We start from the raw sequence: 12,979 nt of genomic DNA on the forward strand, positions 1-12,979 counted from the left end.
CCACCCTGCACCAGCAATCTTCAATCTACTTCCTAGATGACTTTTTGTTGCCTTCAACATGTCCCTAACCGTGGTATTCCCTCTCTTGCTCTAACCAATTTCTGGCTGTCTGTTCTGTTTAAGGTGTTCTATTTGGCTCATATTTAATTTTACTTTGAGCTGGAGCATCACTAACTGAAGTTTCTTCTCCAATCTTGGCCGCTCTTTTGCTACCTGTTTCATTTGCCCTAGCATTTTATTTTCTGTCAAATGCAGTACTGCTTTTAGTCTCAATTTATATTTATCAATACTCTCCATGTTTCAACGTCTTCATTGAGCTCCAGGATATGTTTGTTTATTCTCACTTTTGAGGCCGGTGTACTGCAGCCGATATTCTTCATTTTTTCGTTTCTTTTCAAGCGAAAGCTCTACTCCGCTAGTCCACGCAAATGTTTCGCTGCGCGTTGCCGGAGGCTCTAGCTTAGTAGCAGGTGGTTACCAACGGTGTCCTTGGCTACCAGAACTGCGTCTAGAAACAGGCGGTCGCTGCTCTGAGCTCAGCCCTTCGTTTCGGCCTAGCTCCGCTGGACCGCTGAACTGAGATAGTATATATAGGCGTATACTAGTTAGTGTGGTTATTCTTGATAACATTATAGTATAGCGATGAGAATAATGAATAGTAAACATGACAATGTCCATATGTATTGCATGATTGAAAACAGAAAGTTTAGCTAAATAAGTAACATATATTAGATAAATTAATTACTGCAATAAATCAGTTGATATGTATGTTGCAATAGCAAAGGATAACACGTTACATGACCTTCAGCATGACCTTGGAAAAAATTTGACGAAATGTAAGCATAACAATGGCTGAACGGATGTTAATATACGGTATAATGCAACGTAAGTCACGTGACTTAGCATGACGTCAGTCGACCCATTGAAAAGGCGCCTACCGAGGCTGCTCTCGCCGCAGATGCGGCGACATGGACAAGAATCACGATGCAGACGCTTCAACGAGCTCCGGTGTTTTGTTTTATGGTTTATGCTTTTTTATGCTTCTTTTGCTTTCCGTATACCTCCACGCTGCACTTCGAGATGTCGCTTATCGACCGTGATGGCTAAGTGGCTTGGCAGTCAAATGTTGATCCCCCTCTCACACGTTTGAACCCGGCCCTGGCGGCTGCATTTCAATGGAAGCGATTTACGAAAACTCCAATGTGATGTCTAACATCAGCAAAAGTTACAGAACCCCAAATGGTGCGAATTAATTCGAAGCTCTCCACTAGAACGCCCCTCATAGCCGACGTGCCGCTTCGGGACGTCATAACTCCACATACTGTATTCCATTTCTTACTAAGTTCCTAGTCTTCCTAGGATCATTTGCCAGTGTTCTTGTTGGCTGCCCTACCTCCAACCTGGATGCAGTGTGATTATATTGGCAAGGTTTTCTTGCATTGTTTCTACACTGTATTCATTCTGCTTTGCGAAAGGCGAATATCAAGAAAAAGCATGAACTCCTGGAGAGTTTTACGTTGACATATTGCAGACTTCTTTTTTGTCAAAAATTATTTTCTCTTTTTAAACTAGGCACATTTTGGACTAATGATGCTGCGTTCACTACACCTCCCTTTGGCTTAACACCTTTATATTCTGCACGATGCCGGTACTGGCGCACACAGTACAGTACGAACACAGCCCCTGTGTTCGGGCTTTTTTAGTACCCACTTCCTCTCTTTAGGCTTTTCGAAGAATATAAACAAGATTCCTATATATTACTTTTTACCACAAATTATGTTTCTGCTCTTTCTAGAGCCAGTGCCACAGTTTTCTCTTGCCTGTCTGTCTACATTCTTCTGTAGTTTTGTAATGATGTCATCTAAAAACAATAACTCATCCTTAATTTCGTAAGTTGTGAGTCGACACTTTCTCAGAACATTTAATCTGCTTTACATAACTTAGTAATAGAGAGTGCTATATTTTTGTTATTGCTGAGTAATCTCGATAGTTTCATACTGTTTTATAGCTTACAAAGTTTACCCTCTGTCGTACTCTGTCAGGTAAGCTTTGTAGCAAAATATGCGTCCATACTCTGTAACATAAAGGATTGTAATATAATGTGGAGAACTCGATTGACCTTATTAATCATCATTTTATTTGCTTACGCAAACACTGTTTTCTTTTTACTTTTTACACAAAGAACAGCCTGTGGCAGTCGTATGGCCACCTTCAGGTGCCATTCAGCTGCGGATGTGGTATTTTTAAATGAGGCTAATTGGAGATTCTGCACAAAGTAATTTCACGCAAAGACAAGGACCACATTCAAACTTTTATTTGACTGAAGGGAATTGTGATTGGCCAAAAAACAAGGTCTTTCAAATCATGATAAGCAACAAGGAGCTTGTGAAGCAGTCCCATATCTTATTGTCTCTGGGGCTTAATATCAAAAAGCAACATGGACTACAAAGGATTCCATAGTGGTGCGCTCCGGATTAGTTTCGACCACCTGTGGTTCTGTAACGTGCACTGACTTTGCACAGTACAGAGGCGCCTAGCATTTCATCTGCAATGAAACTGGCCTACCATAGCCGGTACTGAACCCGCATCCTCGAGCCCAGTAGCGAAGCAGCCAAACCAATCAGCCACCATGGAAGGGCTGTGAGGCAGTCCTGGAAATTCAGTTCCAGCTGAGATAATTTGTGACTAACATATCAAGAGTACGCAAAACCTATTGAGGTGTTTTTTTTGTCTATGTCAAGGTGAGTTGCAGGGTTCAAGTTTACAAGAAGCAGTTCACTTGAAATGTACTGCACGAGATGCCAAGAAGAGCTCAATTTTCACCTTGCTGCGTGAATATGCTGACTGTGTGTCTGAATTTAAGAAGGTATGTGGCTATTTTTTCATTTTGTGCATGCATGTGTGCTGACTTGTTTTAAATATCATTCTGCCGTTTTCATTTGCTGTACAGTCTTGAGTAGGCTGCAAAAGCAAAACCAAATCACTAAGAGTCAATCCATTGTGGAGGACTCCAAATTAATTTTGACCCTTTGAGTTCTTTAATGTGCATCAAAAAGCCATCCCACACTCATTTTTCAGGCTCTTGTGCCACATAAGGGGACTTTCTGTCTGTCATGTGTTCTTGCAATAATCTTCAATAAAAATAAAATGTAAGATCAATTAACCTCTCAAAACTAGCATTTTTTTTGTTTGTCTATATGCTTTGAGTTGTAATCTCCTATATATGTGCTCATTAGGAGTATGTATCAAATTGCTGCTTGCAAATTTGAATTCATACCCCCAGTCATAAATTTGTCTGTAGTTTTTATGCATGTTGTGAAGCAAAAAATTTATTCGTCTCAAATATTCTCACAAGGAAGTTTGTTCGCCTCTAGTTTGTGTATGAAGGACGTGTTCAGAGGACTACTTTGAAATAGTGACACTTGGGCCGGATACATACTGCTGTCTCTTGGGGAATATGCACGAGGTACGCATGAGGCACTGAATGTATATTTTCCTGTTTCTATATTGTGCTTCCTGAAAGGTTCACAGACACCAAAATTTTGGTTGCGTGTTTTCTTGTTTGTAATAATGCACAAGACATTATAGCTGGATAAAAGTCAACAACTACGTGGTGAACGCTGTGACGTCACAGTTTTAAGGCTAATGCTCTTTCACCTGTCATCCTACTGCAATTTCATCCTACCGGACACAAGGGGATTAAGCACGACGCCACGAGCACAGGTCGACCGCATAGGCTGGAGGGCCTCTCTTGTGGGGCAGTCGCCGTTTTGTTCTTGAATTGTGACTGACCATTTTATATTTGGATAACAATGTGGTATTGAAGCGCTACTGGAAAACAAATTAGAATTAAATTTCTTCTCAGGCCCTGTGAGGCAAAAAAAATTTGCGATGTATAAATTACTGATTCAAAGTTTGAATTCACTAAAACGCTCGATGAAGTCTATCTCAATAGCTAAAAAAATGGCAAGCAAGAGTGAAGGAGAAATTATTTCGAAGTTATTACTGTTGCTTTAGAGGATTGTTTGATGTAGCAAGTGCCCGAGCAGTGATTTTTTTTGGGATCCCACATTGTTTTGTGCTTTGCTATCAACTCAATACTTTAGGCTTCTGGTCCATATTTTGTCTGTGTTAGAAAATAATCTGAACTTATCGCACGAGGGAGTAATTATAATTCTACCACAAGATAGTGCATTCTAAAACGTATTGCCAGTCAAATAGGCTGAGCATGCATAGTTTGCGATGAAACAGGATGGCGACGACTGGCCAGTGTAGAAAAGTATCCAAATGGCATTTTTGGTCATCAGACTGCTAAATTGCTGCATTTAAGCGTTAGCAAGAGCTGTATGGTAAAGGACAACGCTGACAAAATCCAATTATAGTGCGAATATAGGCTTTTCAAAAATGAAAAAGGAGAAGCGAAATGGATGAGTATAGTGTGTTTCTTAAAAAGCAATAAAACTGGAACAGTGGCAATGCACAAAAAAAAACTGACATGAAATGGCTGAACAGTTTCTTCATTGATGCAGATGCAACTGTGAACCTATGTAGAAGCAGGAGCATAAATGTTAGTGCAGATTTCATCAAGAATGAAGCCCTCTGAGCTGGCCTTTAAATCTACTATTGGAAGTGCAAATTAGAATGGCCATTTTCATGAACGGGCAGTATGCTAATTTCCTGCAGGCCTGTTGATGATTTCATGGCCTCAGTTTATGTAAATTAGTATATTAGTTTGTGCCGTTAAGCCGTTACTAGTTTCGGTGATTAGTTTCTTTAGAATCTTCAATAAAATAAGTTTCTGTGTTTAACATATGTTTTTGAAAGTGGACCTATTCAGCCATAACTGTCATTTACCGCCGTAAAGGCTTAACATTTTTTAAAATTGGCAATTTGAGCCCACACGATGTACTTGCAGCTCTGGGCAAAAAAAAGTTACTTTTATAGTAAAAATGCCGCACTAATAATTCAAATCTCTACGTGGCCTGTATAGTCAGCTAAGATGAGTTGGCATGAGGAGTGTTTACCGCACTGCCTACTAGAATGTGGAAAAGCTGAAGAAAGCAAAGCTCTGTGGGAAAATGCTGCTTTTTTTAAAAGGGGCCATGAAGCCCTTCTTTGATTTTATTAAATTTAAGAGGTTTGTAATGCACACTTAGGCGCAATACATACCTGCTGAAATCAACAAAGTTCACATCACAAATTCCTAATGGAGTAATGCATGATGATTTTGAAGAAACACAGGTACCATTGCTTTTTAACAGCTATGGTGCTTGGCTGCTGAACCCAAAGACGCAGATTCGATCATGACTATGGCACTCACATTCCTTTAGAGGTAAAATGATAGAGGTTCATGTACTATTTCAGTGGCAGTGAACCTTAAAGAACCCCAGGTGGTCAAAATATCAAAAGCCGTCCACTACACATCTTTCATAGTCCGAGTCCAGCCTTCTACATATTAGAGCAGAATAAGTTGCCAATGATATCTGCTCCATCTGAGCTGTAACTGATTGCAGTGCTGAATTACAGCACCAGAAAAGGAACTGAAAAATTAAAGAAAATCAATTCGCACTGCGTTATTTGCCTTCGAAGTTTGATTGCTATAAGATAAACTTACTCATACCACAGTGAACTACCGCGGCTAAATTGCTTTATATTTTGAAGCTACCGCTAATTTTCCTCGTTACATCATGAAGAGTTCACCTGTTACACAGCACGCTCCCTCAATGTAGGTGTTCAAGGGAGGGGGATAATTTAATTGGGATCAAAACCTGACGATCGAGCTCATAGATGCGCATGTATGCATGCTGCTTGGGCTTGCTTGTCTGATAGCTTGTACCACACGAGAAAGAGCGACCTGCCAATGAGGAGCTATGCTATCATGGTGTTTCTTTTTAAATTCTTTTCTTGTTCACTTAACTACCACTGACTCTGCCGGGTACCCCGCGCAGCAGTGATGTTGCCTGCTAACGTCCATTTGACACATTTTTATGTGGGTTTGGTTGATTGTTATAGGTTATGGGTGCAGGCATCACATGTTTTAACGCTTTTGGCAATATGCCTTGATCTTAACAAATTGTTTTTTCCTTTGATGTGGCCTTGAGTGGTGGTACTCTGAAAAAATAGGAGTGCAAGATAGGCTGCAGGAAGATACATACACAACACCCGGTCTGTGTCTGTTTGTACTCGTCTTTGCTGCGCTATTATTTTTTCCATTATAGAAGCCTAAATTCTGCAAATACTTTTCCTTCTGATAATGCAAAACGCCCTAGCAGTTAAAACAAAATCCTTTCTTTACGCACCTTCCTGAGTTGTGTCCGCACGCCATGCTCTGCGTGGAAGCCACGCAGTTCCGTGTAGTGTTAACATATTTGCAGTGGCATCTGACGGGAAAGGGGCCCCTACACAGCAGTCACGTGATAATTCTTAGGAAGACGACTGCTGTAGAAAACTGCCATTACACAGTGGTGATCCAGACATGAACATGTGTGATGCTTCTCCGCAGCTTGTTCTTTGTCGCTTTGTCCCAAAAGAAACATCCCTGCTAGCGCGAGTGTTCGCCATCCGGTTCAGTACCCAAAGCTGCAGCATTGGTTACAGTTTTATTGTTAGAAGAGTAACTGATTACATGTAATCAGCTGCAGAAAAAAGTAACTGATTTTTTCTGAACGTCACCATATGAAAAAAGGAACCGATTGTTTGCAAAATTGCAAGAAAATGTAATGAATTACAAGCAATCAATTACTTTTATCGCATTATATGCAACCGTATCTGAATCTGTTTAGAGTATTAAGCCACATAAACTAAACCGAAGCATTTTTAGAAAGTTTTTAGTTACCTGTGCCAGTGCGAAAAATTATGTAATTTTGAACTCTGCGTAGCTTCATAACCGAGGTGCTACTTAAGGCGTAGTGACCTCCGCTTGGCTGTGTTGCTGCCCACCTTTTAATTTTGCGTCATCATATAAGATTGGGGGGGTACCTCATTTCAGTGCGCGTGATCCATGAGGTTTTCATTGCGGTGGTCTCGCTGCCTCAAACGTTCCTATACCTCGTAATATTGTGAAACTGCTTATTAGTAGGAGCTGGTAAATACCTTATGCAAGAGTATTATGACGCTTAATCAGCAGAACACTAGGAAATGTGCCACGACATACCGTGTGCCCCTTTTTAATTTTGAAAAGTATACCGTAAAATGCAAGTCACAATTCGCACTTGTAATGCAGTGCTACCTTCCAGAATCAGACTAAGTGCCACATATTAACGCGGTATCATGAAGGGTCCCGCGTCGCAGAAAAGCGGGTGTCGTGGTCGGCGTCCGCGGCGTTAGCCGTGAGTGAAATATTTCATAAGCATTAATAAATAAACCCGAGTAGGAATTTGGTCGAGTAGGCGAATCGAACCAGGGCCTCCGGAGTGCGAGACGAGCCCGCTATCTACTCTATAACGCCATCTCGATGGTTTAGAATGAACAAAGGCACATCTAGTTAATACGGTGTTGTCTTAGGTTACTTTAGAGAAATGTACTGTCAGAAGTCGCAGTTAAGCGAGTAGCTAAGTAATTTTCCGCTTTTTTTCCTCTTCGCTTGGTGCGCACGTAGCGCCATCAGGCGGCCCCCACTAAAACCACTTCCTTCTCCTCGCCCTCGCAACGTAAGGCACTGCCTCAACAGATAGCGCGCGAAGGCAGCACCTCCCGCTCGTCTTGTTCGGGCGCAGTGCGCCCGTGCGGGGACGCAGGAATAGCGCGGTAAGCGGCGAACAACGCAACGCACATTCCAGTTGCGTTCACCACGAAGCTTGCGGCTTGCTGCCCATCCGTTCCGCGCGGAAGCTACGCTGGCATTCGTGGCATCGGGTTTGTTGAGAACAATTTGCCGACGAACTACGACTGCAACTTGTGTCCTGCGTGTTTCGGAGGAATGATGACTCCCAGGGATCTATGTAGAGAATGACCTTCTGCACATATGAGAGTTAACCCATTACGCTATCGTGTCATACCCTCAAGGCGGAGCTTTTGTGTCCCCTCCAGTTTTTTTTTGGGGGGGGGGGGGGGACGGGCAGTGGTATGTGCCCTAGGCATTCGATATCTAGTGCTATAAACCATTGTTATAATGGAACCGCAAGGGTGAGGAGGAGGTTCGGTAATAAGCAATAAGCTTTGTAAACCGCCTTGGCTTGGATGAACATTATTTATGTAATGATTGAACTTTGACACAGGGCAGACACTTGAAACAAATTTGGATGTGAACACGTGTGTATCACTAACTCATGAGGGCATCTTTATTAAGTGCAAAGAAGAACGAAGAGTGTGGCAGGAGCTCCTTCCACGCCCTGTAGTACACTGCCTTTTTTAATGTCTCGATTGTTTTTTTGCTGCATTTTGGCCACCCCAGCTATTGCATCTGTTTACTCACAATGAATTATTCAAGGCCACGGACATTTCCCTTGGACTGTTCTGCTGGATTGCATGCTATCTTAGTCTATATAACCTTTGTCATTCCGTTCTGCATCCTTTAACCCTGTTCTGAAATAACTGTCTTTTATTTGGCAGAAAGAAATGAATTCGTGTAGATGGTCATGAGCAGTAAGCAAACAATCAACATTTGCTTGATTATCTGCTAAAACATGTAAGGTTTTTTTTCGGGTTGTTGCTTCCAGTAGGCAGAGTCTAGATTTACTGCCCTTTGACTAGGCTAAGCTCAATTTATAATATAGTAGGCAACGGTGCGGAGGCCGCGGTAGTAGTGCGTCCGCGAAACCATATTACTCCACCACGCCTCATTCATTATTTTCGTAACCTCTGCGAGTATTTGTCTAAAACAAAGACCGGTATAAAACGAAGTGGTAGCATTGAAACTCATGGTCGAAGCAGTGAAACGCCTTGTGTTTGGGCCTTCTGGTGACAACTTGTGGACCACTTTGTAGGCGGGGATTGTGTAAGAGCCATTCGCGCTGCCAGGTGCACTGTATGTGATGTGCATGTGCGCTGCATACTGCTGCATGTGATTCTTATTCATGAAGTCGAAGTCTCGATAAGTCACGGTAAGAAAATGTGGCAAGAGCTAAAATGAAGTCCAGGAGGTGCCAGTTGTGACACTCGAAGGTTGTCGCAACAAAGTATGCCTATGTTCACTTTGGTTGCATGTCGAAGTATGATTTGGGTTCGGGCTTAGCCGGCGCGAACAAGAGCGCTAATTTTAATAGCGTTCACTGCTCTGTGTGAAATGGAATATGGGCTAATAGCATGCAATTTTATTTAGATAACAAATTGATTAAAGCGACGGCATGGATGGAATGAATTGATTATTGTTAAGGCTTGCTATAGTTTGCACTTTGCAAAGGGTTACAAGGGATGCAGAAAGTATCTTAGTTGTTCCAAGGATTCAAGGTGCAAATATGATTTTTTCATATAGTTTCTTTAAACTAAGATCGCCTGAAGTGTAAAAAAACTGATTCATATGTTGTGGCATGTCTTGAAGATGTTGGTATTTTTTTACGCAATGTATGCAGCAATATGTCTCCATCTTTTGTCCCAAAGATGGGCTCTTTTTGTTCTTATGTATAATGGTAGCTGTACAAACCTTGCATTGGCTCTACTCACAAATTTCTTTTCTAGGTGTATGAAGAGTATATCACCGAAGTCCTATCAAAGCCAATAAATGAAGCGGCACATACCTTCCTCAAGCAGGCGACTCACCTTTATGATGAGTACTTTCGTGATAAGTAAGTCGTCTAAGAAAATATGTTATGATGCTGACTAAGCTGCCGTTTTGTGCATTTGCAGAAATGTCTGTATGGATCAGCGTATGGTGGAAAACGGTCTCTTCTTGGCCAGAGCGACATTTTACTTTGTACGTTGCTCACAGCGCATCAGCCTATATCATAAACAATAAAAAAATTGTACTGTGTTAAAATTGTACTGAACTTATCCGTACAAACTGCATATGACAGAAGTGGCAGAACGCTTAATTAACGAAAGAGTGGGCCAAATTTTTCAGACTAAGATGACCAGTGTTGGCTGTACTCGCGATACCAGCATTGCTACCCTATCATTACCTTAACTGGTAGGTACTAGTTTGCTATTAATAAATGTACATTCAGTAGCGTCTAAAGTTGTTGTGATTTATTTTTTTTTCTTCAGTTCTATGATACAATTGACACTCTGATTGTGCAAAGCTTATTCCTCAACAAATAGTTTTCAAATGCCTGGCATTCACTCTAAACAAGGCTATACTAAACAGTCTGATAGGAGTTCACATGAAGATTTTCTGAAACAGGCTGGTATGCAAAAACCACGACCAGCTTTACGTAGAGTGACTTGTTTATCACCAAATGCGCCAGCTTACTAGATTAGTTTTATTTAATTCGCATTTAAGATAAATAAAATTCCAGTTTGCCCCATACGTTTCTCTGATGCCCTCTGACAGCGTATGTTAGTGCTTGTGGTTACCAGTGCTTTTTCGAGAGTGGAATGCTGTGGGCAGACGCCTCACACGATAATGCATTGTGCTGAGATCAACGAGCTCCGAAATCATGATCGAGATCTTGATTTTACCAAACTACGTAGTCCGTTGCGAACAGTGTTTTACAGCTATGTTCCACTCTGCATGTCGAGCACCTGCACAGTGGCAGCAATTTGTTCTGTCAAGTTTCGTGTGACTTGTGTGCAGCCGGTGGCTCAATACCATTTCTTGGCAGGCTGAAAGTAGGGTAATGAACGAACATAAATAGCTAGAAGGCGCAATAAAATAACATTCTCAAAATTTTTGCACTTTGCTTTGATTGAAAAATGCTTACAGAGTTGCTAGAATTGGGTTTTCCACTTCTTGTAACAGTATTCAGAACCATTCATGATTCAAGTGATCGGAGTCAGTTTTGTAGCCTTAATTTCAAGGAAGACTTCCACACACAAGTACAGAGATCGAATCTGTCGTGCAGTAGCGGTTTATCTCGAGTACACAGCATATACCTAGAGGCAAACACCTCAAGTCTTGAAGGCAGCGCGTGTAACAAAATTTACAAATCAACACCCTGTCTGGCAAGGACTTCAGTTCTCTTCTTGAATGCTAACTTGTGTGCTGCAACAAGTTGGCAGACACAGCATTTATAAGCTCCACGAATGTGCTGGCACCAAAGTTCGTTCGTTTGAGTGCATATTGGCATCATGCAGCAAGCAAGTCATGATAGGCCTAAGCATAGAATGCAGAACAATGCCAAAGAAGTCTTGAAATGCATGAGAAGCTGGAATGTGATATTCAGAAAAACAGGTGAGGGTCCACAGAAGACAGGTGCAACAATGGATGTTCATAGCCTAAATAGTTTTTTTAGCATTAAAGCAGGTTTCACAAATGTTTTGTTTCTTAAAACTGGTATCGCTGTAAAAGTTTTAGATATATACTTACTTGGCACACCGCTTTCGCATGTGCTCATAATTTTTAGGCTGTAGTCTCAAGTTGCTCCTCCTTTGGATCTGTTTGCACACACACACTGGACAAAGCAATAGAGCAGCAAAGATGAGAAATCACAGGCACAGTGCTATTTGTTCTTGTCCTAGTCATTTGTGCACTGGTGTTTTTCAAGTAAACAAAACAGTGTGGTCCACATACTTCTGCTGGCTTGAGTACAAAAGTGTGTAACAGTAGGGCTGGTCTAAACAGAATTCTTGCTTCGAGTGTTCTCTTGAAGCCTATTCTCACTTTTTTGCAGTGTAGAAGCCATGGAGTTAGTGTTTCAAGTTTCGGTGCCATCTACCAGGACGGGCCGTCCCTAAGAATCAGTCATTTCGTATTTCTGAGGTTATTCGCTGCCATAGGAAATTGCAAAGTTACTAGGTCACCCTCTATGAAATTGATCATGGAAGGAACACATACAGTCAGATGCAACGAGAGCAAAATTGTACTCCGGCGTGCTAAAATTCCTTGCCCACTGCCCAAGTTTGTGTCATTGCTTGATTAGGTAGAATAGCTGCTCTACTGTTTGAGCTCCAACAGTTTAAAAATCAAGCATCTGATGTCAGTCACGTGTGCTGACAAGATCCAAATATCCCTCCACAGTTTGTTAGTAACAAGCGGGAAATAAAAGGTTGAAATTTCGGTTACTTTCCATCGAACTTGGCAGTAAAAAAACAGGAACAAGGAGGCTATCGTGTACGAGCACAGCTGTTCAGGCGTGAAATGCTTAAGGACAAATGTCACGTTAAATCATGTAATCTTACCTTTCAGCAAAAAAAAACTGAAAGCTAACAGCTGATGCATTGCATTTTAACAAGTTGTACAAAGTGAAATGATTAGAAAACACGACGTTTAGAAATGAACAGTTCAAGAAGGGTCCTTGTCCTAAAGATTAGCACATGCTGCTAATTCTTTTATGCAATCTTTCTAGCGAAGAGCTTGAAAATGACATGGAATTATACCGCCAAATGGACAACCTCTTCGAAGCTACAAAGTGAGTGCCTTTCAAGTAAACTTTGATGACAAATTGTTCTTCGTGGTCCTTGAACGTAGCCACTCATCCCAGAGCTGCAAAGTTTTGCACTTACTCTGCATGCGAGTGGTAATCTTGTGTCGTAATATTTCAGAAACCGGCTTGAACATGAAGTTGAACTAAAGAGAACCACCGTGCAGCAAAAGGAATCAAGGCTTCAGGGATTTGAATGCATCTGGTCACCGAACGTTGAAGACTTGATTTCACTGTACAAATCTGTCATTAATGACATCAAGGGCCTGCGAACAGCTTTGACTACTACTTCTTCAGAGAGTGGTTAGTTCCTGACTTTATTTACATAATGTAGTCATAGCTGGATGTACATATGTAATAAACATTGGTCCACTCCAACAAAGAAATACTGTTGATTATTCAATATGAAGCAGGAATGCTTCACGGACAACATGAGAATACCTCGAGGCGAAGAAGGAAAGGGGGACTTGAAGAATGCAGGCGCTGCGACAATTAAGAGTAGATTGTAGTAGTAGAGATCTTGC

At 41.5% G+C, this 12,979-nt stretch overlaps 1 long non-coding RNA gene across 1 annotated transcript; it reads left to right on the forward strand.

Moving 5' to 3' along the window:
- The first annotated feature begins 2,196 nt into the window (after positions 1-2,196).
- LOC144094814 (uncharacterized) lies at positions 2,197-12,732 on the forward strand. Its single transcript, XR_013306583.1, has 4 exons — positions 2,197-2,866; positions 9,616-9,722; positions 12,381-12,443; positions 12,577-12,732. It is a non-coding gene; the product is annotated as an uncharacterized LOC144094814 (long non-coding RNA).
- The last annotated feature ends 247 nt before the right edge of the window (positions 12,733-12,979 follow it).

This window comes from Amblyomma americanum, chromosome 6 (genome assembly GCF_052857255.1).
Source record: "Amblyomma americanum isolate KBUSLIRL-KWMA chromosome 6, ASM5285725v1, whole genome shotgun sequence".
Lineage (NCBI taxonomy): Eukaryota > Metazoa > Arthropoda > Arachnida > Ixodida > Ixodidae > Amblyomma > Amblyomma americanum.